Below are 23,641 nucleotides of genomic sequence, written 5' to 3' on the forward strand. Positions count from 1 at the left end.
CATGACCATTTAGTAAACAATAAAGTTCTCTGTCCCATAATAACACTTTTGAAAACCTGTTAACTTACACTGACGTTTTCTGTGATTGAGAAAACTATTTTCCTATCTGAATTTCTTGGTGTTTTTAAGTGAACAAAGGAAGATAAAAATAGATTCTGAATCATCAGGTTAGCTTCTTAATCCCTTGCCTTAATCTTTTCATTACACTCTTATTTCAGATAAATATTTCAATTTCATTTTTCTAACTGCTTGTTTATAATTAATAATTTCAGTCTTTAGTACAAGTATGGTAAGAAGCTAAATGCCGTGCCATAATCTTTTCTTTAAATTTTTATTGCAGATAAATATTTCAATTTCACTCTACTACCTGCTTGCAAGTATGCTTGTTTATGATTTTGTAATACTGTGCGTTGCGACAGCGGATAGAGCTAGACAGACACAGTGTTAGTGTCCGAATCTTGCATAAAAAATGCTTCTTGTTAGTACAATGTATTTATAATGAAAAATATCTACATATTAGTTTTAGTTAGAGAGATTCAGATATTATTCTTAGCTCTAACTTCCTTTATACTTTATATTTTTAAATTTGCACCCTTACTCTGGCACATTTTCTATGCATTTACTCATCTCTGATAATTCCATTCTTAATTAATTATTTTCCCAAATCATTTCTTTTTTAATATAACTTCTAATGTTTTAAGGGAAACTACCAAACCCATAACCTTCATCTATAGAGTTTGATTTATTAGCTTGCTATTTATTGGACAACGGATATAATGACAACATGTAAATAATATGACCATGTCATTTATGATAATGGATTAAAAATAACTAAATTAACTAATAAAACTGTACTAACTTGTCTATGTAACATATGTCTAATAAAATATTTGATAGGAGGTACTTGTACATTCCAGTTACTTGTATACTCAGTATTGCAGTTAAAACTTATACTAATGTAATGTACTTGTACTAATGTAAGTTGTAATATATTTATTAATATTTTAAAGTGTAAAGGTTTCTTATGTCATAAGACTGCTGTATTGTAAGCACTTCAAAGTACACTCATAACAAAAAAGTTAATATCAACGGCTTAATACTTATAAACTGAAAACTTTACAAAGCACGTTGCTTATGGACTTTACCTTCCTGTTATTATAAGCCAAACGTAAACACACAACTACTCTTTTCCTAACTTGAAACTGTCTTCGTTAACCTAAATAAAATAGTCTGTATTTATCAAACACTTTATTTATTCTTTTTCTTAGTTCACATACAATATAATAATAACAATAACATTATTACTAGTCCTAGTCCTTAAGAGGATCTATTTTATTTATTTTATAACATTTTATTTATTATGAGCAATTTTTTATTAAATATACTTACTTTTCATTAATTATATTTCATACATTAATGTAATGTAAGAAATTAAATGTTTTGTATAAATCCCTTTTCATTAGGATATTTTTGCAAAATTAATCACATTTATAATATAAATGCCTTTGTTCGTGGATTTATTAAACACATTTTTATAGTTTATGTTAAAGAAAAATATTTTAAAGGGTAATCATTATAAAAATAAAAATCATCTATTTCGCCTGAAAACAGATTAAACGACCTTTACGTACCAGAATATACCATCAGTTGATGGACAAAATAATGTTTGTTGCCCCCGGCTTGTGCAAGCGTACCTTTAAAGTGGTCGTGTTCGCTTATTGCAACTGGCAGATTTCGTTGATACAACGATCGTTGAATTGTAATGAAATTGGTCAAATAGTTGGGGTCTAGTACATTTTTCTCGTCGGATACTCCTTGCTGTTGACCTTGAAAAAGTAAACAGAATCTGTATATATAAAACAATATGAAAAAAACTTTAAACACTTTTTTTAAACTTTTATTTTTCTTACGATGTACATTTTCGAAATCTGCGATTTCATCTTCAGGTACTAACTAAGGTTAAGTTAATTATGAAAATAAATAATTAAAAACCAATTTCTCATGTGTTATTTTTACTACCTTGGTGGCTAAATTTGTTGTATCTAATGTTATGTGTGATCAATGTATATTGTTTTAAAAAAGCTCTATCGAATAATACATTTTTTTGTTAGAAAAATCTTTGTCATTTAATAATATATTATGATTAATTTTGGCACTTATGTAAATTTCAAAATGTTCTAACGTAGATAATAAGCGACTTTTTTTTGCTTGTGTGTAAAATTTCAAGATTGTTTTCGATGTTAGTGTATGTATGGCCGGTGTTATTTAAATGGTCTGCATATTTTGAATTTGATGATGTTTTTCAATGCCTTTATGTGTTCATTAAATCTAATTTTGAAGGATCGGCTGGTTTGTCCAATATAGTGGGATTGAAAATCGTTGCAATTTAATTTGTATACTCCCACTATTGTTGAATTGCTTTTGTTTTTTTGATTAAAAGTCCAAGGTTGTTTGAGGTTTTGAAAGTCAATTTATATCCTTGTTTATAAAATGATTTTGTTATTTTGTGACAATGTTTACCAAGGTAGTCTGATTGAATGTATTTGATATCTCTTTCTTCTTATTTTCTTTCTTTGTGTAGTTCTTCTGTAATTACATCAATCATGCTTGGTTTATATCCATTATTTTGGGATATGTATTTAATAATGTTTAATTATTTATAAAAACCTTCAGTTTTCATCGGAGTTTTGTGTAATCTGTCGATCATTAATTTGAATGCAGCCATTTTTTGGTGATGTGGGGGATTTGATGAGGAAGGAATAAATAAATCTGTGTATGTCGGTTTAAAGGTTTTTTTCATATTGTGTTTATACATGTATAAAACACTTTTCGAGGCTACAATCTCTAACATAGAATCTGTAATAATCATTATGTGCAGTCATTATTTTACTTAGCATGTATGAAAATTCACTATTATTTTCTTTAATTCAGGTAGATAGCATATATAATTAACAGTTCCTCAGAAAGCCTTTGTACGTAAGTGGTGAGAATTCAGGTGTTTAAGTGCCTAGTTGGTGACTGACAGTATAATTAACCCTAGCGGCGCTTACACTATTATCTTAGCCTGTCAGCAGCAACGTATAATGATTTATGAGCAAAATGTATATTAAGGGCTGCATACGTTACAAAACACTGTACATTGTGGTGTACATAGTACATGTTTGTCTTACTCAACACAAACATGTCACAATGTGGTGACTACTAATATTTTGTCGTTTTCATGATATAGGAAAACAAAATAAGCGTTAATTGCAGCAAGCGAAACCTATTTGTGTTTTACTTAAACCAAAAAGTAACTGCGTTACAACCAAAAAGTATTACACATTTTGCAACATACAAAACACAAAGTTTCAAAAATTCTGATTTTCTTTCAAACCTATTGACAATAACCAACTTCAAACAAAGAAATATCATTGTTAAATATCACTTTATGTTTCACTGGTCACACGATTGGTAAATTTACGTTATAGTTTCAGACTGGCAAGTTGATACTTACGAGCAAAGAACCGCCCAGGTTCTTTAAAGCATCTAAACAGCAAATAAAAGTATTGTGGACACTCTATGCTCCATATTTCTAAAAGTCCCAGGCATTTAGGATCATTCTGCCTCTGGGAGCTTCAATTTCTGGCAGCTCTCGGACTGTGGCAACAAACAACCTCTGGGGACTTCCGTTCTGTGGTAACTCCCGGCATTTTGGAGTTCCCAACAGAGTTAAGCTCTCAGAATCTAGGATATTTCAGCCTCTGGGACATTTCAACTCCTGATCTTTAGAAAATCCTCCCGGTCCTGTGATAGCTTATCATCAGAGAGTTTCTATCATCTGATAACCTGTGACTTCTGAGAACAATTGGCCTCGGGGAAAATAGGGCGTCTGAGAGTTTCTGGCCTCTGGAATATTTCGGACACATGAGCTCGCATCTACTAAGATTTCTCGACCTCTGGCAGCTTTCAACCGACTCTTAAGAACCTTCAGGCTTTCTAAGGGCTCTGTTTTTAGAGGGTTTTCTATCTCTAAATTGTACCGGTATCTGGCAACTCCATGCCTCCTAACGCTTCTAGACAGTTCAGTCCTTATGGAAGTTTCCGGCTCTTGAGAGCTCTCAGCATCTATGAGCTCTCTGCCTCTGGCAGCTTACTTTGTAATTTCCCACCAATGGGATCGCAAGGAAAATGGTAAATCCTTTCTTCTGGAAGCTCCTCTGGTCCTGGTCAATTGGAGCTCTTAGCCTCTGGGAAGCCCTTACTCATATCAGATCCAGGCCTCTGGCATTTACTGAGGTATGTTGTTAGATACTTATGGTCTATGGTAACTACTGAACTCCGAGAAACTTCGGTGTTTGAGGGCATTAGATCTCTGGGATCTCTTGGATTCTTATGGCCTCTAACCTCTTTATGGTTCTGAATCTTGCCAACTCTCCCTGCCTTAGAAGCTCCCCAACCTCTGTAGAATCTGTAAATCCCTAGGAGGTTCTAAACTATTGATTGAGCCCACTTTCCGGCACTTTCCACTGAAAACTCAACTCTTTTCACTAAAAATTTGAAAAAAGCATATCTTGTGTAAAAATTTATTATATGGAGTAACCATACCAATCATGGCTAAAATATATCTCAGGCAAAGAGTATTGAGTATTCTACATACAATTGTTTTTATTCTTGAATTGCACCCCCTTAGACCAGAACGTGATAAGGAAATATGCAGGGTTAATGTTTATTACATGGAATGCCAATTAAAATTTTTAGTCCATGCGTTTTCAAAATCGTTTATAGTTTTTGCTTAGGATCTTGACTTAAGGACTCCAACTTAACTATTCCAAAACCTGTTAAGAGTTAATCTTGGTTAAAAAGTTACAAATTATTAGTTACAGAGTAAAATTCACTTTTTTTACCCCAGGCGAGTTCGCTCTGGCTGGTTTATACCTTCCAGTTGAACCAACGCTGGGCACAGGAGAAGCCTGGGCAACCTTATGGGATGCCAGAAGCGGCACATCACTAAAATTCTGTGGTGCAAGAGTAACTCGATAGGTCTAGTATACTGCAGCAGGTAATTTTAGTTATTTTTTAAACCGTTATCATAAATGACATGGTCATATTATTTACAGGTTGTCACTATCCGTTGTCCAATAAATAGCAAGCTAATAAATCAAACTCTATAGAAGAAGGTTATGGTTTGGTAGTTTCCCTTAAAACATTAGAAGTTATATTAAAAAGAAATGATTTGGGAAATAATTAATTAAGAATGGAATTATCAGAGATGAGTAAAATGCATAGAAAATGTGCCAGAGTAAGGGTGCAAATTTAAAAATATAAAGTATAAAGGAAGTTAGAGCTAAGAATATATATGAATCTCTCTAACTAACTAATATGTAGATACTTTTCATTATAAATACATTGTACTAACAAGAAACATTTTGATGCAAGATATGGCTCCTCACCTATGTTCACTCTAGCTCTATCCGCTGTCGCAACGCACAGTATTACAAAACCATGAAAAATCATAATTGTACTAAAGCATAGACAAGCAGTTAGAAAAATGAAACTTGAAATATTTATCTGCAATAAAAATTTAAAGAAAAGATTATGGCACGGCATTAAGAAAGCTAACCTGATGATTTAGAATCTATTTTATCTTCCTTTATTCACTTCAAACACCAAGAAATTCAGATAGGAAAATAGTTTCCCCAATCACAGAATATAAAACTGTACTGACCTGTCTATATAACATATGTTTAATAAAATATTTGATAGGAGGTACTTGTACATTCCAGTTACTTGTATACTCAGTATGCAGTTACAACTTATACTAATGTAATGTACTTGTACTAATGCAAGTTGTAATATATTTATTAATATTTTAAAGTGTAAAGGTTTATTATATCATAGGTAAGACTGCTGTATTATAAGCACTTCAAAGCGGTACACTCATAACAAAGAAGTTAATATCAACGGCTTACTACTTACTGAAAACTTTACAAAGCACGTTGCTTATGGACTTTACCTTCCTGTTAGTGTAAGCCAAACGTAAAACACTCAACTCTTTTTCTAACTTGAAACTGTCTTTGTTAACCTAAATAAAAAATGGTCTGTATTATCAAATACTTTATTCTGTGTCTTGGTTTCACGTACAATTCAAATAATAGCAATAACAATATTAGTAGTCCTAGTCCTTTGGAAAATCTATTTTATTTATTTTATAAAATATTTTTTTTTTTTTTTATGAACAATATTTTATTAAATATACTTCCTTTTCATTAATTTATATTTGATACAATATACCCAATGTAATAAATTAAATGTTTTGTATAAATATGTTTTATTAGGATATTTGTGCAAAATTAATCACATTTTAAATTTAAATGCCTTTGTCCGTGGATTTAATAAACACATTTTTATATTTTATTTAAAAGAAAAATATTTTAAATGGTAATCATTTTAAAATAGCAATCATCTATTTCGCCTGAAACCGATTAAACGACCTTTACGTAACCAGAATATACCATCAGTTGATGGACAAATGTTTGTTGCCCCCGGCTTGTGCAAGCGTACCTTTAAAGTGATCGTGGTCGCTTATTGCACTGGCGGATTTCGTTGATACAAGTATCGTTGGAATTGCAGTGAAATTGGTCAAATCGTTGGGGTCTAGTACATTTTTTGTTTTATAAATTATTTTACTTTAAATATTTTTAAAAGACGCCATGTTTTTTTATTATTAAAGAAAATAACACCATTATTGTTTTTTATTTCCTCTTATCTATCAAAACTAAGTGCCAGAATTGCATTCTTAGCTTAAAGGATATTTCTAAGGATATTAATTTTTTTATCAAATTACAAAATAATAGCTAGAAAAAAACCACAAAGTTCTCGACTTTTTTAGGAGTTTTTGCTTGAAATGATAAATACCATCACCCACAGGAGTTTGAGACACTCTTTTGTGAACACCCTGTATAAATTAAACTGGAAGTATTAATTGTCAGTAAAAAAATGAATCATGGAGCCAATTTTTATTATTTAGCACTCGTTTTGTAAAGAATAAAAATGTCGTTTTTATCGTTGGTACAAATGACTGTAACATGAAAATTTGTAGTAAAGTTATTTTATTGTTCAGTATTGCTTCAAGACCTAACCTTCACGTCATATAGATACCATTTAGTTATAATGAAACCTGAGGCTAATATGAAATCCGTTGTGTAAATAGTATAATACAAAAAAAAAAAACCTACAAAATAGGGAACTATTGAGTTATAACTATAACTATTTAGAAGAAATTGTCCCAAATAACATGGGTTCGATGTAAATAAGTGGGTTAAACTTGAGGTAATGAAAGTAGTAACTGTTACTTTGAGGTAATACCCAGCGTGATGAGTCAGACACCACATCATCCTGAAGTTTGAGTCATGATGTCATCATCTGAATATATAAAAAAAGTCGGTGATCGCATTGTTTCGACATTAAAAAACACATAGATTACAAAATATAATGTAATTGGCTAAGCCTTAGCGAAGACCTTTATTCGTGAGGCTGGAAAAATGTTTCTGTCTGTCTGATGTATCTAGTTGTTTATCCACACGACATTTCCAAAAGTAAATGACCTATTGCCTTTTAAATTGTGCATGAAGCTTTATTTCTATATAAGGGACACTGGGTTTAATGATTGTGCATTTATCTCCATTGGGATTTAAGTGAGCCTTAGCAAATAGTTTTACATTCTTATGGGTAACCATGATGGCAACAATACAAAATAGCAGCATAAATAAATTTATTAAAAAACGCAGTACATCAATAAGAGATTTAAACTTGTAAGATATTAACACGTGTAGCCTAATAATAAAATACCACAAACCCATACAAAATCATTTTATAATAACGTGGTGGTGAAGACGTTTATTATTCAAACACTAACATGAAACCTAGTTTAATAAACAAAAATGTAATGTATAATATGGCAAGATATGTCGGAAAGACTTCATACGTAGACTGAAATCTTGCATTAAAATTTAATTTTAATTTTTGCATGTTGAGGATATTTGAATTATAATTAAGGTACTTTCCACTGAAAGTATTCTTGTAAAATGATATTGTTTTAATTGTGTTTTCTTTTGTTTTTGTTATCAAAATATCAAGAAATGGAATTTATTTACTGTTAACCTCATTAACAATAGTAAATTTTATCGATGGTCTAATTGAATTGATGTGTTTTAAAAAATTCGTCTTGGATGTTAATTTTATTTTCCAATACACAAAAGACATCATAAACATACCGTAACCAAATTTAAGGGTTTAATACTCCAATTTTCAAAAGCAATGTCTTCAAAGTGGTCCATAAATATGTTGCTAACTATTGGGCTGAGAACACCACCATAGGTAAACCGGATACTTGATTGTAAAATCTATCTTTTAACTGAAAATAATTGTGGCTAACACATACAATGAGAAGTTCCATTACACAGTGAATAGATAAATTTTTTTTCTCGTACTGAAGTTGTTATTATTAGAAAGTCGTTGTCTAATCAAACACAAAGCTTCGGAGACAGGTACATTTGTAAACAGACTATTTACGTCGTAGCTGATCATAATATCACTATAATCAATATTAATAATTTTTTATTTTATTGATAAAATATTCTGAATTCTTGATGAAAGAATTAGCTTGTACAAATAATGGACTAACAATATAACAAAAATTTTGATAACTTTGATACAGGAGAGTCAATGGAACTTACTATTGGCCTAAGAGGAATTAAATCTTTGTGAATTTTTGGTAGTCCGTACAAATGTGGTGGCTTTGAATATTGAGGGCTTAATTTTACAATAAGAGGTTTACCTAGTTCATTTTCATGGTTTTTTAGTGTCTGTTTTATAATTTTCTCAATTTTTACTGTAGGATCCTTATTTATTGAAGTATATTTATCACAGTTTAACTAATTTATTAATTTTTACTACCATACTCTTTCTTGTCTAAGATAACCGTAACTTTACCCTTATCAGCAGGAAGAATTACTATGGATTCATAATTTCTTAGCGATATTTAAGAGCACTAATCTCTGTTAAAGTAAGGTTGGCTTTTGGGTCTATTTGACTTTTCCAGTGTTTGTCGGATCAAAAACCCCGGTGTAATAGTCTTGCTGTTCAGGAGGTAATAGATTTGCAGCTGAATCTGTTGGCATAACTATATCCACGCATATATAGTCCCAAAATAATATAAGAAGCTACTCAACAAAATTAAAACCGAAAACAAACAACAAGAAACCAAGAATGTGATATATAAAATTGACTGGGTTGCAACGAGACGTATATTGGCCAAACATCAAGACCTGTGGAAATTAAGGTAAAAGAACATATTTACAATTAAAAAAAGAAAACATTGAAAAAAAATCTAAATTAGTTGAACATGCAGTAAAGGAAAATCATCATATAAATTTTGAATCGTCTAGTGTAGTGTTTAAAGAATCTTCCCGGACTAAAAGAAATAAAATTTAAAGTGCCTGTATGACAGTTTTAAAAGATAATTGTATTTCCCAACCTTCCATAAATTTCAGTGATTTTTTATACCATTAGTGAAAAAATAAATCCATTCAAAAAATTATGAATTTCAAACCATATTTTTCTACATAATTCTTTTATAATTTATTAGTTTTTGGTCTTTACAGATAGTTTTAAATTTTATTCTATTTTATCATATGTTTATTCTATTTCACAGACTGATATGTCACAATCGATTATGACAATTTTTGAGTAGATTGAAGATTTGTTTCTAAACATTATTTCTCACTCTTAGATCTATTGATCATATTTATATCTATATCAAAGATGTAAGTACATCACACGAGGTCTCGCGTAACAGGCTTAGCTTAGTTTGTATACAAATTTCAAATCTATGACCCATTTCATGCTCCATATGTCTTGTGGATAGACAGACATACAATCATACAAAAAAGATTATGACTCGAAAACTACGAATTATTAAAACAACTTTTGTAGAATTAGAATTTAAAATTAAATTTAATGCAAGATTTCAGTCTACGTATGAAGTATTTCCGACATATCTTACCATATTATACATTACATTTTTATTTATTAAACTAGGTTTCATGTTAGTGTTTGAATAATAAACGTCTACACACCACGTTATTATAAAATGATTTTGTATGGGTTGTGGTATTTATTATTAGGCTACACGTGTTAATATCTTACAAGTTTAAATCTCTTATTGATGTACTGCGTTTTTTAATAAATTTATTTATACTGCTATTTTGTATCGTTGCCATCATGGTTACCCATAAGAATGTAAAAATATTTGCTAAGGCTCACTTAAATCCCAATGGAGATAAATGCACAATAATCAAACCCAGTGTCCCTTATATAGAAATAAAGCTTCATGCACAATTTAAAGGCAATAGGTCATTTAGTTTTGGAAATGTCGTGTGGATAAACAACTAGATAGACATACATACATCAGACAGACAGAAACATTTTTCCAGCCTCACGAATAAAGGTCTTCGCTAAGGCTTAGCCAATTATATTATATTTTGTAGTCTATGTGTCTTTAATGTCGAAACAATGCGATCACCGACTTTTTCATATATTTACATGATGACATCATGACTTAAACTCAGGCTGATGTGGTGTCTGACTCATCACGTTAGGTATTACCTCAAGTAATAGTTACTACTTTCATTACCTCAAGTTTAACCCACCCACTTATTTACATCGAACCCATGTTCTGTGGGACAGTTTTGTTCTAAATAATGCTATATAAGTATAACTCACTAGTCCCCTATTTTGTAGGATTTTTTGTATTGTTCTATTTTCACAACGGATTTCATATTAGTCTCATGTTTATCATAACTAAATGGTATCTAGATGACGTGAAGCTTAGTTCTTGAAGCAATACTGCACATTAGAATAACTTTAAGATTATTTAATACAGTTTTCTTATTAGTCATTTATACCACCTATAAAAACAGCGTTTCCTTTCAATTCCTTTAAATTAAAGTGAGTGCTAATAATTGAAATTAGCTCCATGATTCGTTTTTTGCTGATATTGAATAGTGGCCATTCAGTTGTATTTTTACAGCGTGTTCACAAATTTCTGTGCTTATATTTATCATATCAAGAAAAAAAGTACTATAAATATAGGTCGAGAAGTGTGTCGTTTAGCCGCTAGCCGTCATTTTGTAGTTTTTATACAAAATGTAATATCTTTAAAACTATTTAAGCTAAGGAATTTAATCTATCTGGCACATAGGTTTTGATAGATAAGAGGAAATTACAAACAATGATAGTGTTATTTTCTTTAATAATAACAAAACATGGCGTCTGTTGAAAATATTTAAAGTAAAATAATTTATAAAACAAAAAATGTACTAGACCCCAACGATTTGACCAATGTCACTACAATTCAACGATACTTGTATCAACGAAGTCCGCCAGTGCAATAAGCGACCACGATCACTTTAAAGGTACGCTTGCACAAGCCGGGGGCAACAAACATTTGTCCATCAACTGATGGTATATTCGGATACGTAAAGGTCGTTTAATCTGTTTCAGGCGAAATAGATGATTGTTATTTTAAAATGATTACCATTTAAAATATTTTTCTTTAACATAAAATATAAAAATGTTTTTAATAAATCCACGAACAAAGGCATTTAAATTTAAAATGTGATTAATTTTGCACAAATATCCTAATAAAACAGATTTATACAAAACATTTAATTTCTTACATTCGGTATATTGTGTCAAATATAATTAATGAAAAGGAAGCAGGCCTATATTTAATAAAATATTGTTCATAATTAAAAAAAAATGTTTATAAAATAAATAAAATAGATTTTCTTAAGGACTAGGACTAGTAATAGTGTTATTGTTATTATTTGAATTGTATGTGAAACAAGAGAAAGAATAAAGTGTTTGATAATACAGACCATTTTATTTAGGTTAACGAAGACAGTTTCAAGTTAGGAAAAGAGTTGAGTGTTTACGTTTTGCTTATAATAACAGGAAGGTAAAGTCCATAAGCAACGTGCTTTGTAAAGTTTTCAGTAACTTTATAAGTAGTAAGCCGTTGATATTAACTTCTTTGTTATGAGTGTACCGCTTTGAAGTGCTTATAATACAGCAGTCTTACCTATGACATAATAAACATTTACACTTTAAAATATTAATAAATATATTACAACTTACATTAGTACAAGTACATTACATTAGTATAAGTTTTAACTGCATACTGAGTATACAAGTAACTGGAATGTACAAGTACCTCCTATCAAATATTTTATTAAACATATGTTACATAGACAGGTCAGTACAGTTTTATTAGTTAATTTATATATTTTTAATCCGTTATCATAAATGACATGGTCATATTATTTACATGTTGTCATTATATCCGTTGTCCAATAAATAGCAAGCTAATAAATCAAACTCTATAGAAGAAGGTTATGGGTTTGGTAGTTTCCCTTAAAACATTAGAAGTTATATTAAAAAGAAATGATTTGGGAAATAATTAATTAAGAATGGAATTATCAGAGATGAGTAAATGCATAGAAAATGTGCCAGAGTAAGGGTACAAATTTAAAAATATAAAGTATAAAGGAAGTTAGAGCTAAGAATATATCTGAATCTCTCTAACTAACTAATATGTAGATATTTTTCATTATAAATACATTGTACTAACAAGAAACATTTTGATGCAAGATACGGAAACTAACACTATGTCACTCTAGCTCTATCCGCTGTCGCAACGCACAGTATTACAAAATCATGAAAAAGCATACTCGTACTAAAGCCTGAAACTATTAATTATAAACAAGCAGTTAGAAAAATGAATTTGAAATATTTATCTGCAATAAAAATGTAAAAAAGATTATGGCTCGGCATTAAGAAGCTAACCTGATGATTCAGAATCTATTTTATCTTCCTTTATTCACTTAAAACACCAAGAAATTCAGATAGGAAAATAGTTTTCTCAATCACAGAATAACGTCAGTTCAAGTTAGCAGGTTTTAAAAGTTTGATTAAGGGACAGAGAACATTATTGTTTACTAATGGTCATGCAAATGATGAATTTGGTTTATAAATATAAAAAGTAGTTATTCCTGATAAAATTGTTATCTTGCTATCAGGTTTTTATCATTTTGGCACAATGTGCACCACTGCCAGCGATAACCAGTCAAGCCGCTCTGACGACAAGTCCGTGCCACAACGTTGCTGCTTTTGTGTATCAGGTCTCAATACACTAAAAAAGGTTTACAATTATATAAAAATACTACAAAATATGCATAGTAATGCAGTTTAGAAGGGTGATATTAATATAATATTTTGGATAATAAGCTTATAGTAGATAAAATTAATTAGTTAATATAATAATCACGGGTTTATTTCTCTGATAAATACTACTGCTTCATAATAAAACTTGTGCAGATCTTACATTTCTCAGAACGTAGGACATAAATTTCCTTGAAATTGCAGTTATATTTTAAACTGTTGTAAAAGGTCAAATAAAAGTGCTTGTTTAACTGATTTGACATTTTTGGAGGACGAATTAAATGAAGTTATTGGGACATTGTTGAAAATGAACTTAATGTAAAGTAAATGTTCTTGTATGTTTTATAATATGTTATTTCCATTAAATAAAAACAAGTAATAAAATGGTCGTTAAGAAAAATAAATAACATCAGCCAAAAATCTGAATCTATTGATGATTTTTAACTAATTATCTAAAAAGTTAGTGAAAAAGTTATATAGCCTTTAAAAATAGTTCAAAATATAAAATTATTATTGTCCGATTGTAAGAAAGACTCATTTTAGCGGTGGCAATGATATGTAATGTGACTGGTAATGCTTCAGATAAAAAAATTACTGAATCGAATCGACAGATGGAATTATTGTTACAAATCCTTGCGTTATCGTTCAGGAGATGACAGATAGCCTTATATCGGTACAGTCTGACAGCCCAAGTACAGCCCGAACAGCAAACTTGTATTCGTTACGTTCTAACCTGCAGTTGTTTTTCACATCTCAAATCACGGAGGAGAGAATAAAACTAGTAGTAGAAAGTGTAAGACAGTAAACAAAATACTGGATAATGTAAGCGTTCAGATATTACAATTCACTGTATTAGCAGCATTAATTGGTTTTTATTGTCAATATGAGTTTCAGCCAAAGTTTACAATTTCTGAAAATTTGAAAATGATGAGCTTTGTTGTTCAAATTCTAGAAGTAAAATATCGTGCAAACTAGATAGTCAAAGGCCAAATACAAATTAATTAAGGAATTAATGGTTATTATTGCGAAGATGGTTAATATTGCGAAGTATTTAAGTATTGCACATGTTTTCAGTGTTAATCGATTTGATTTCGTGACCGATAAATTTAATAGAAGATCTTCTATTAAATGTTAAAGAGAATATTTATGATACAAAAAACTGTAGTTTTAAAGATACAAGGCTTGGGCTTTTGTGCAATAATCCTTGAATTTAGTGGATCATGAAATTGTCTTTGTAAGCTAGAAGCTGAACGAATTGGAGGAATTACGTTATGTTGATTAATAAGTTTCGTAGTAGGCAGGAAACTGGAATGAAATACGTAAAAGGTATTTTCTTACCATCCACATCCTGTCCTAAGGTGTGTGTGTGTTTCAGCGAAAATCTGCTGATTCTACGCACTGAAATGGAATTAAATGTATAAATAAAAATCTTTAACCAAATAGTTTCCACAATGGCCAGGACGGGTGTAGTTAATCTTTTTATGTTTTAAATAATCCATCTTTTTATTTTTATTAGAAAAAATTAATTTGCTGATGGAATTGTAATTCTCCCTATCTTGTTGACTTTGGTTTACTTGTTGATATACATTAATCATCTGTTTATTCGTCAACGTTACCCTTGCAATAAATGTTTTTCATGGCTTGAAAATATCGATTCTCACCACTCTCCATTCTGCGGCTTGTACTTAAATAGCGTGTAAATGTCAACCTTTAGAAAATGTATTAAAAAACATACACTTTACTTTTGAAAAAAAAGATTAATAAATTGTATATAAAATTAGGATCATCTATGTTATTTTTATTATTTAACTATTATTTGTAATATTTTTTTCATTCACTTTATTTTGGTTTGATAAACTTAGATTACAGCACGGGTATGTTGCAGAACTCGAGGTATTTCCCGGATTAGTCATATATCATGTAAGTCTAGGCTGTGACCACAGGTACGACTGTTATATTATACATCAGTGGATGGCAACTACACACATAGTAGTTGAAATGTTAATACAGTAAGAGTACGTTGCACCATATGTTGCGTAACCGGCTTTGTTGAATTTGAAAACAATTTTCAAAACTATACCTAATGTAATTCTAGAGATATCCGTGGACAAACAAGATTTCCACTTCCCGCGTTGGGAGGATAAACCGGTGTTAAAAATCACAGTCATTACGCTTAATGTGAGAAATAAACAGTGTCCGAGTTGCATGGTTCATTAAACCAATATTTACAAATTCAACAGTGAATTTTATTGTGTGTGACGTGTTGTGTTTCTACAACAATACACAGCCATTTTTCTTTGCTATATAATAACGTTGGCAGTCCTAATGTGGTCTTGCAGTTTTTACGTATATTTGGATAACTTGAACATTTGTTGGGATTTCTAACATTCATGCCCTCGTGGATTATAATTGTTGGATTATTATAGTTGATTTATGATGTAACACTCCAAATATAAATTATTTAATTTTCAGAACAATACAATCCAACAAATTAATCCCACTGGAATAAAATGAATGAAGTTATAAATTGTCGTCATTAACGCCTCATTAAACCTGAATTCAGCCAATTGAATCTAGTAAATTTGAATAATTGATTCAGTTATTGTTCTCTTTCTTTATTAATTCACGATTTTTAGTTTTAATTATTAAATTTATAGTATTATTTATACAGAACAAATTACACAATGCTACTTTTAATGCTATTATGATTTCATATCTTTTAAAACCCTTATCGTATACTCGTATACAGCAGATGTTCTCTCTATAGTTACAGATAAAAATATATACAGTAATATAATGTCCCTAGACACAACTGGTTACATAATAATTAATTCCAAATATATATATATATATATATATATATATATATATATATATATATATATATATATATATATAAATTAATAGCGTATATTTATCACTAATGTACAAGTTTATATGAGTAATGTTCTATATAAACGTACAATATAAAATCTGTAAAGGTAAACTAACATTTGTTCTGCATAACAATTAATTAATATATGTAATATAGTTTTGAGTATAAATTGAATTTCTTTAATGGTCATAGTTTTAATTACAATAACAGTTTATTTTCATAAGGTTACCGGTGCAACAAATAATGCCAATTTTTGAATTGAGTTTTTAGTATAATTTACAATTGTGCACTTACGAGAATAATGAATTAATGTAATTATTTAAGAGTTAGTTTAGTTATTTGAGCTACATAGGACATAGGTAGTTCTTTTCGGCGTATGTTTTGGCGTAAATTGTTTGCTATGACTAGAAAATGTCCCATGTGGTTACCAAATTTATTTATACTTTGTCATTTTTCTTTTAAGCTACTGTTTAACCATTATTTTTCCGTGTTAAATCTTTAGAACTATTCATTGTCAAGTATACAATGTTGTACAAAGATTTTTAAAACGCCATTTCCAGAGCGTTTGTAGAAAGAACTGTCGGGTCCTTGATACTCCTTGATGTTGACCTTGGAAAAGTAAATAGAATCTGTATGTATAAAACAATATGAAAAAAACTTTAAACACTTTTTTTAAACTTTTATTTTTCTTACGATGTACATTTCGAAATCTGCGATTTCATCTTCAGGTACTAACTAAGGTTAAGTTAATTATGAAAATAAATAATTAAAACCAATTTGTCATGTGTTTTTTTAACTACCTTGGTGGCTAAATTTGTTGTATATAATGTTATGTATGATCAATGTATATTGTTTAAAAGCCTATCGAATAATACATTTTTTGTTAGAAAATCTTTGTCATTTAATAATATATTATTATTAATTTTGGCACTTATGTAAATTTCAAAATGTTCTAAAGTAGATAATAAGCGACTTTTTTTGCTTGTGTGTAAAGTTTCAAGATTGTTTTCGATGTTAGTGTATGTATGGCCGGTGTTATTTAAAGGGTCTGCATATTTTGAATTTGATGATGTTTTCAATGCCTTTATGTGTTCATTAAATCTAATTTGGAAGGATCGGCTGGTTTGTCCAATATAGTGGGATTGAAAATCGTTGCAATTTAATTTGTATACTCCACTATTGTTGAATTTTGATTTTGGTTTGTTGAATTGCTTTTGTTTTTGATTAAAAGTCCAAGGTTGTTCGAGGTTTTGAAAGTCAATTTATATCCTTGTTTATAAAATCATTTGTTAATTTTGTGACAATGTTTACCAAGGTAGTCTGATTGAATGTATTTGATATATCTTTCTTCTTTCTTCTTATTTTCTTTCTTTGTGTAATTCTTCTGTAATACATCAATCATGCTTGGTTTATATCCATTATTTTGGGCTATGTATTTAATAATGTTTAATTATTTATAAAAACCTTCAGTTTTCATCGGAGTTTTGTGTAATCTGTCGATCATTAATTTGAATGCAGCCATTTTTTGGTGATGTGGGTGATTCGATGAGGAAGGAATAAATAAATCTGTGTATGTCGGTTTAAAGGTTTATTCATATTGTGTTATACATGTATAAAACACTTTTCGAGGCTACATCTCTAACATAGAATCTGTAATAATCATTATGTGCAGTCATTATTTTACTTAGCATGTAGGAAAATTCACTATTATTTTCTTTAATTCAGGTAGATAGCATATCTAATTAACAGTTCCTCAGAAAGCCTTTGTACGTAAGTGTGAGAATATTGAGTAATTCAGGAGTTAAGTGCCTAGTTGTTGACTGACAGTATAATTAACTTGAGTGACGTTAAAGCCCTAGCGGCGCTTACACTATTCTCTTAGCCTGTCAGCAGCAACGTATAATGATTTATGAGCAAAATGTATATTAAGGGCTGCACACGTTACAAACACTGTACATTGTGGTGTACATAGTACATGTTTGTCTTACTCAACACAAACATGTCACAATGTGGAGACTACTAATATTTTGTCGTTTCATGATTTAGGAAAGCAAAATAAGCGTTGATTGCAGCAAGCGAAACCTATTTGTGTTTTACTTAAACCAAAAAGTAACTGCGTTAAACCAAAAAGTATTACACATTTTGCAACATACAAAACACACAAAGTTTCAAAAATTCTGATTTTCTTTCAACCTATTGACAATAACCAACTTCAAACAAAGAAATATCATTGTTAAATATCACTTTATGGTTCTCTGGTTACACGATTGGTTAATTTACGTTACAGTTTCAGACTGGCAAGTTGATACTTACGAGCAAAGAACCGCCTGGTTCTTTAAAGCATCTAAACAGCAAATAAAAGTATTGTGTTACACTCTATGCTCCATATTTCTAAAAGTCCCAGGCCTTTAGGATCATTCAGCCTCTGGGAGCTTCAACTTCTGGCAGCTCTCGGACTGTGGCAACAAACAACCTCTGGGGACTTCCGTTCTGTGGTAACTCCCGGCATTTTGGAGTTCCCAACAGAGTTAAGCTCTCAGAATCTAGGACATTTCAGCCTCTGGGACATTTCAACTCCTGATCTTTAGAAAATCCTCCCGGTCTGTGATAGCTTATCATCAGAGAGTTTCTATCATCTGATAACCTGTGACTTCTGAGAACAAATGGCCTCGGGAATATGAGAAAATAGGGCGTCTGAGAGTTTCTGGCCTCTGGAATATTTCGGACACATGAGCTCGCATCTACTAAGATTTCTCGACCTCTGGCAGCTTTCAACCGACTCTTAAGAACCTTCAGGCTTTATAAGGGCTCTGTTTCAGAGGGTTTTCGATCTCTAAATTGTACCAGCATCTGGCAACTCCATGCCTCCTAACGCTTCTGGACAGTTCAGTCCTTATGGAAGTTTCCGGCTCTTGAGAGCTCTCAGCATCTATGAGCTCTCTGCCTCTGGCAGCTTACTTTGTTGTAATTTTCCCACCAATGGGAGCGCAAGGAAAATGGTAAATCCTTTCTTCTGGAAGCTCCTCTGGTCATGGTCAATTGGAGCTCTCAGCCTCTGGGAAGCCCTTACTCATATCAGATCCAGGCCTCTGGCATTTACTGAGGTATGTTGTTAGATACTTATGGTCTATGGTAACTACTGAACTCCGAGAAACTTCGGTGTTTGAGGGCATTAGATCTCTGGGATCTCTTGGCTTCTTATGGCCTCCAACCTCTTTATGGTTCTGAACCTTGCCAACTCTCCCTGCCTTTAGAAGCTCCCAACCTCTGTAGAATCTGTAAATCCCTAGGAGGTTCTAACTATTGATTGAGCCCACTTTCCGGCACTTTCCACTGAAACTCAACTCTTTTCACTAAAAATTTGAAAAAAGCATATCTTGTGTAAAAATTTATTATATGGAGTAACCATACCAATCATGGCTAAAATATATCTCAGGCAAGGAGTATTGAGTATTCTACATACAATTGTTTTTATTCTTGAATTGCACCCCCTTAGACCAGAACGTGATAAGGAAATATGCAGGGTTAATGTTTATTACATGGAATGCCAATTAAAATTTTTTGTCCATGCGTTTTCAAATCGTTTATAGTAGTTGCTTAGGATCTTGACTTAAGGACTCCACCTTAAATGATCAAACTTGATAGAAACGTAAAATTTCCTGTTTTATGCAGCGCCGTTTAGTATATCTTGAAGTAATACAACAAGAATCTATATTAAGTAAAAATACTGCTAAACAATTACTCTGGAGGACGGGTTTAACTATATCTTGTAATTTTAGTTTTGTCTACGATCAAATATTCATAGAGTGATAGTCAAGTATGTTGTTGACCTCCTCCGTAGACTAATGGTTATATTCTCGGCTCTCTAACCGAGAGATAACGGGTTCAAATCCCGGGGAGGTCCAATCATGTACTTTGTCAATCAAAACTAGTGCACTTCGAAGCTGGCATAGCTGACGCTGAGGCTTAAATGAGATTAAAAAAAGAAAAAAAAGTATATTGATAAATAGCGATACTAAACTGTTCTGTGCTGTTACACAGCGATAGTCAAATAACTCTAATTTGTGTTGTCAAACAGATATAGTTATATAACTATGCTATGTGTTGTTAAACAGCGATATTCAACTAAGTATACTATGTGTTTTAAAACAACGACAATCAAGTAAGTATGCCATTTGTTAACTATTCCAGTGCAGAGTCTCATTTATACTACGAGGAAATCCTAGATGGAATCAAGTAGCGTGAGACATTCGCTCTCAGTATTTTAAAAAGCAGATTTCTGTTGTAACTGCCGTTGAGTATATTTTCAGTTTTACGAAATACCTCTAACTGTAAATGGTTATGCTTTAGATTTCAAATAAAATTGTTTTCGGAGATGTAGCATTCCAGACCCAATATGCTTAATTAACCAAAATTGAATATTTGGAATTCTATTCCAATTATGTAATCCCTCATGGGCTAGAAGACGAGTTATTTATGAATTGTCAATTATATTTCCTGTCTTTTAATGTAATAATCGCTTTTAAAAATCTAATACGTTCATTAGAATGTTTACTACTCCATAATGTATGAAGTGCTCATTATTACAATTACATACGACCACTTACTGTGGAACCCAGATGAATGTGTAAAACCTTTTTATACCAATATTTAAGTAAAAATCATCTTTGGCTTAATCTTACAAGAAACTGTAATGTTTTAAAATTAATTAGTTAAAAATAATTTTATTAGCAAAATAAATTTGTTATAATATACGAATATTTAAGATTGTGCTTAACTAATAGTGTTTAAAATTTATCAAAAATATATCTAATGAAAAGCTATAAAAAGCTTGAAAGCACGATCATTCAGCTTGAAATTCATTTTTTACATTTAATAGTGTGACTCGTAATGCCAGGAAATCTTTAATTAATTGAAAATAATAAACTATATGAGATAAGCAACAACTACTTTTTGTACTAAAAGAAATCTTATAATTTAATATTCAATAATACAAATTATTTAATGTTAACCTCTGTTGTATAAGGTGTAACTTTACGCAAATTAAGCTGAAACATATTACGTCTATGACAAAATATATTTACCGGCACCTCATTTTAATGGTGACATTCAGCAAGGTTCATTCATTATATGGATTTTTACCAAACGGAAACCAAAATGCAAGCCAATCGTTTTTTTATTGCCAAAAATCTTTATTGCCAAAAATTTTTATTGCTAACGTTCTTTAATGTTGAAATATTAACATATCATTTTTTGATCCGTCAGGAGTAGGAGGAGATCGAATTTTATAAATATGTAGTAAAACATTGACCTTGTAGGGGTTAATATATACTAATAAACTGTTCAGTATAAATAATATACTTGTACGCTACTGAATTTTTAGTTTAATAAAACAACTAAAAATGTAAATGTCACTACTCATTATTATTTTATTACGAAGACAATATTTGTAAATTCTTTCATAATTTTATTCATAACCTCACAGTATCCGGTGATCCGTGGTTTTTTATTCTTTAAGTTTATAAAATATTTTGAACACTTTAAAGCAAAATTTAGCAATTTTACATAAAGTCTATTTCAACATTTAAAACAATTTAAAATGAAGATGGATACATTTTCAATGGTGTTCGTAAGTAAAAAGATTGGAAGTATTATTAAAAACATCTGAGTGGGTTATAACAGTAATTTCTCTCATAAAAATGAATCAAAGTGGAATATAAAATACTATACGAATATGTAGTCAGAGTACGAAGTATCAGAGCACAAACAATAAATATATCTCAGAGCTGACGGTGTAACTAAACCTGCATATTCAATTGTGCCATTTGCAATTCATATACAGGAACTACAAACCAACACCGGATGGAATTGTGCGTATATTTTGTTCTTGAGCACAATAATGAAGAAGAGAACAATTGTTTTAAACATGCATTCGTTTTAAAATAATGTTGTCCAAACACATATTTTTATGATATCGAGAATCTACAAAGAAAATAGAATAATTATGAAGGTAATTAACGAGTGTACCACATTTAGTAATTTACTTGTGTAAATATTTCACCCAATGATATTAAATTATTATATATATATATATATATATATATATATATATATATAGCTCCATATATGTATATATATATACACACACACATATATATATATATATATATATATATATATATATATATATATATATATATATATATATATGTTTATAAAATCTGAATTTTTACAGTACAAGGGAATAAACTGACTCTGTAGATCCACCTATCAAATATTTGACAAGGAGTTGAAATGGAGTTTTATTTTTATTTTCTTATTTGTTTATTTTGTTTTTGCTAGCAAGCGCCAGCAAGGTGAAAGCCAATTTGAGCCTCAGGAGATATATTTTAATGTGATGTAATTAGTTATCCTATGACAGTATTACATAAATATAAGCTTTGCATACACATTACGTGGGGAAGTATTAGAAATATCCTTAATAACAAATTTTATAATATTTAGATCCTAGTTACAAGATGAAATAGATTACCTGAGGCTAAATCTACGTTTAAGAACGTAGATGTGTTGAGATACTATGTAGATATGATGCGAATAAATTAGAAAATAGTTTTATAACTTTAATGGGCACTTCTAAACTTCAAATGTTAATAAATAAAAAATACTCATTACGTTGTTTTATTGTCTCACCGATATGTAATTTTATTTCTAAACTAGCAGTTACCTCCGGCTTTGATCGCGATTTCCTATTGAATAACGATACGCCACCATCTACATATACCTTATTATGGCATAATGCACATTCCTGAAAATGATTGATTGTCACTGGAAGATACTCCCTGACAAATTTAAAAATAACTAATATTTAGCCTTAAAAAATGCTTTTACCAAAAAAAAAAGTAAATAACTTTTTAGTTTTTTAAAAATAAAAAATGTGTTCTGTTCTGTTTACCTTTTTGTAACAGTGTCGTTTTAAAAACTAAAGACTAATATTTTAAAGTTTTTGCTCCAGATTTTACTCCTGAAAGGTAAAAAGCTCGAACCGGATTATAAAATTAGGAATGCCGATAGCCGATGGGTCTAAATCATTGGACTTTGAATCTGAGTTACAGATGGTGCAGGTTGTAATCCTGTCTGTGACCGTTGCACTATTTATCAGTATCAGCGATCTTATACTGTGACGACTCTCCTTCTTAATCTGTTTGATAAGATCCTCGCACAGGCCAGTGGCCCATGAGGACGGACAGAATAAGGCTTAAAAGGAGATACACCTCTTACAAAATACCCCTCATATAAACACTGGGCCTAACTACCTTAACCTACTCCACACTCAATCTTCTCTTTTTGTTTTTTTGCACTCGCTCCAAATAAGTGCATGCAACGATCCGATGGAGTTTTGCATGTACAATACTACACAAAAATTGAGAGTTTACCTGGTTATTTTATTTTGATGAGCTAAAATAAATTTTCATGACTTAGTAGTTGTGATTCACGCTTTTGACT

This window comes from Homalodisca vitripennis, chromosome 2, assembly GCF_021130785.1.
Source record: "Homalodisca vitripennis isolate AUS2020 chromosome 2, UT_GWSS_2.1, whole genome shotgun sequence".
NCBI lineage: Eukaryota > Metazoa > Arthropoda > Insecta > Hemiptera > Cicadellidae > Homalodisca > Homalodisca vitripennis.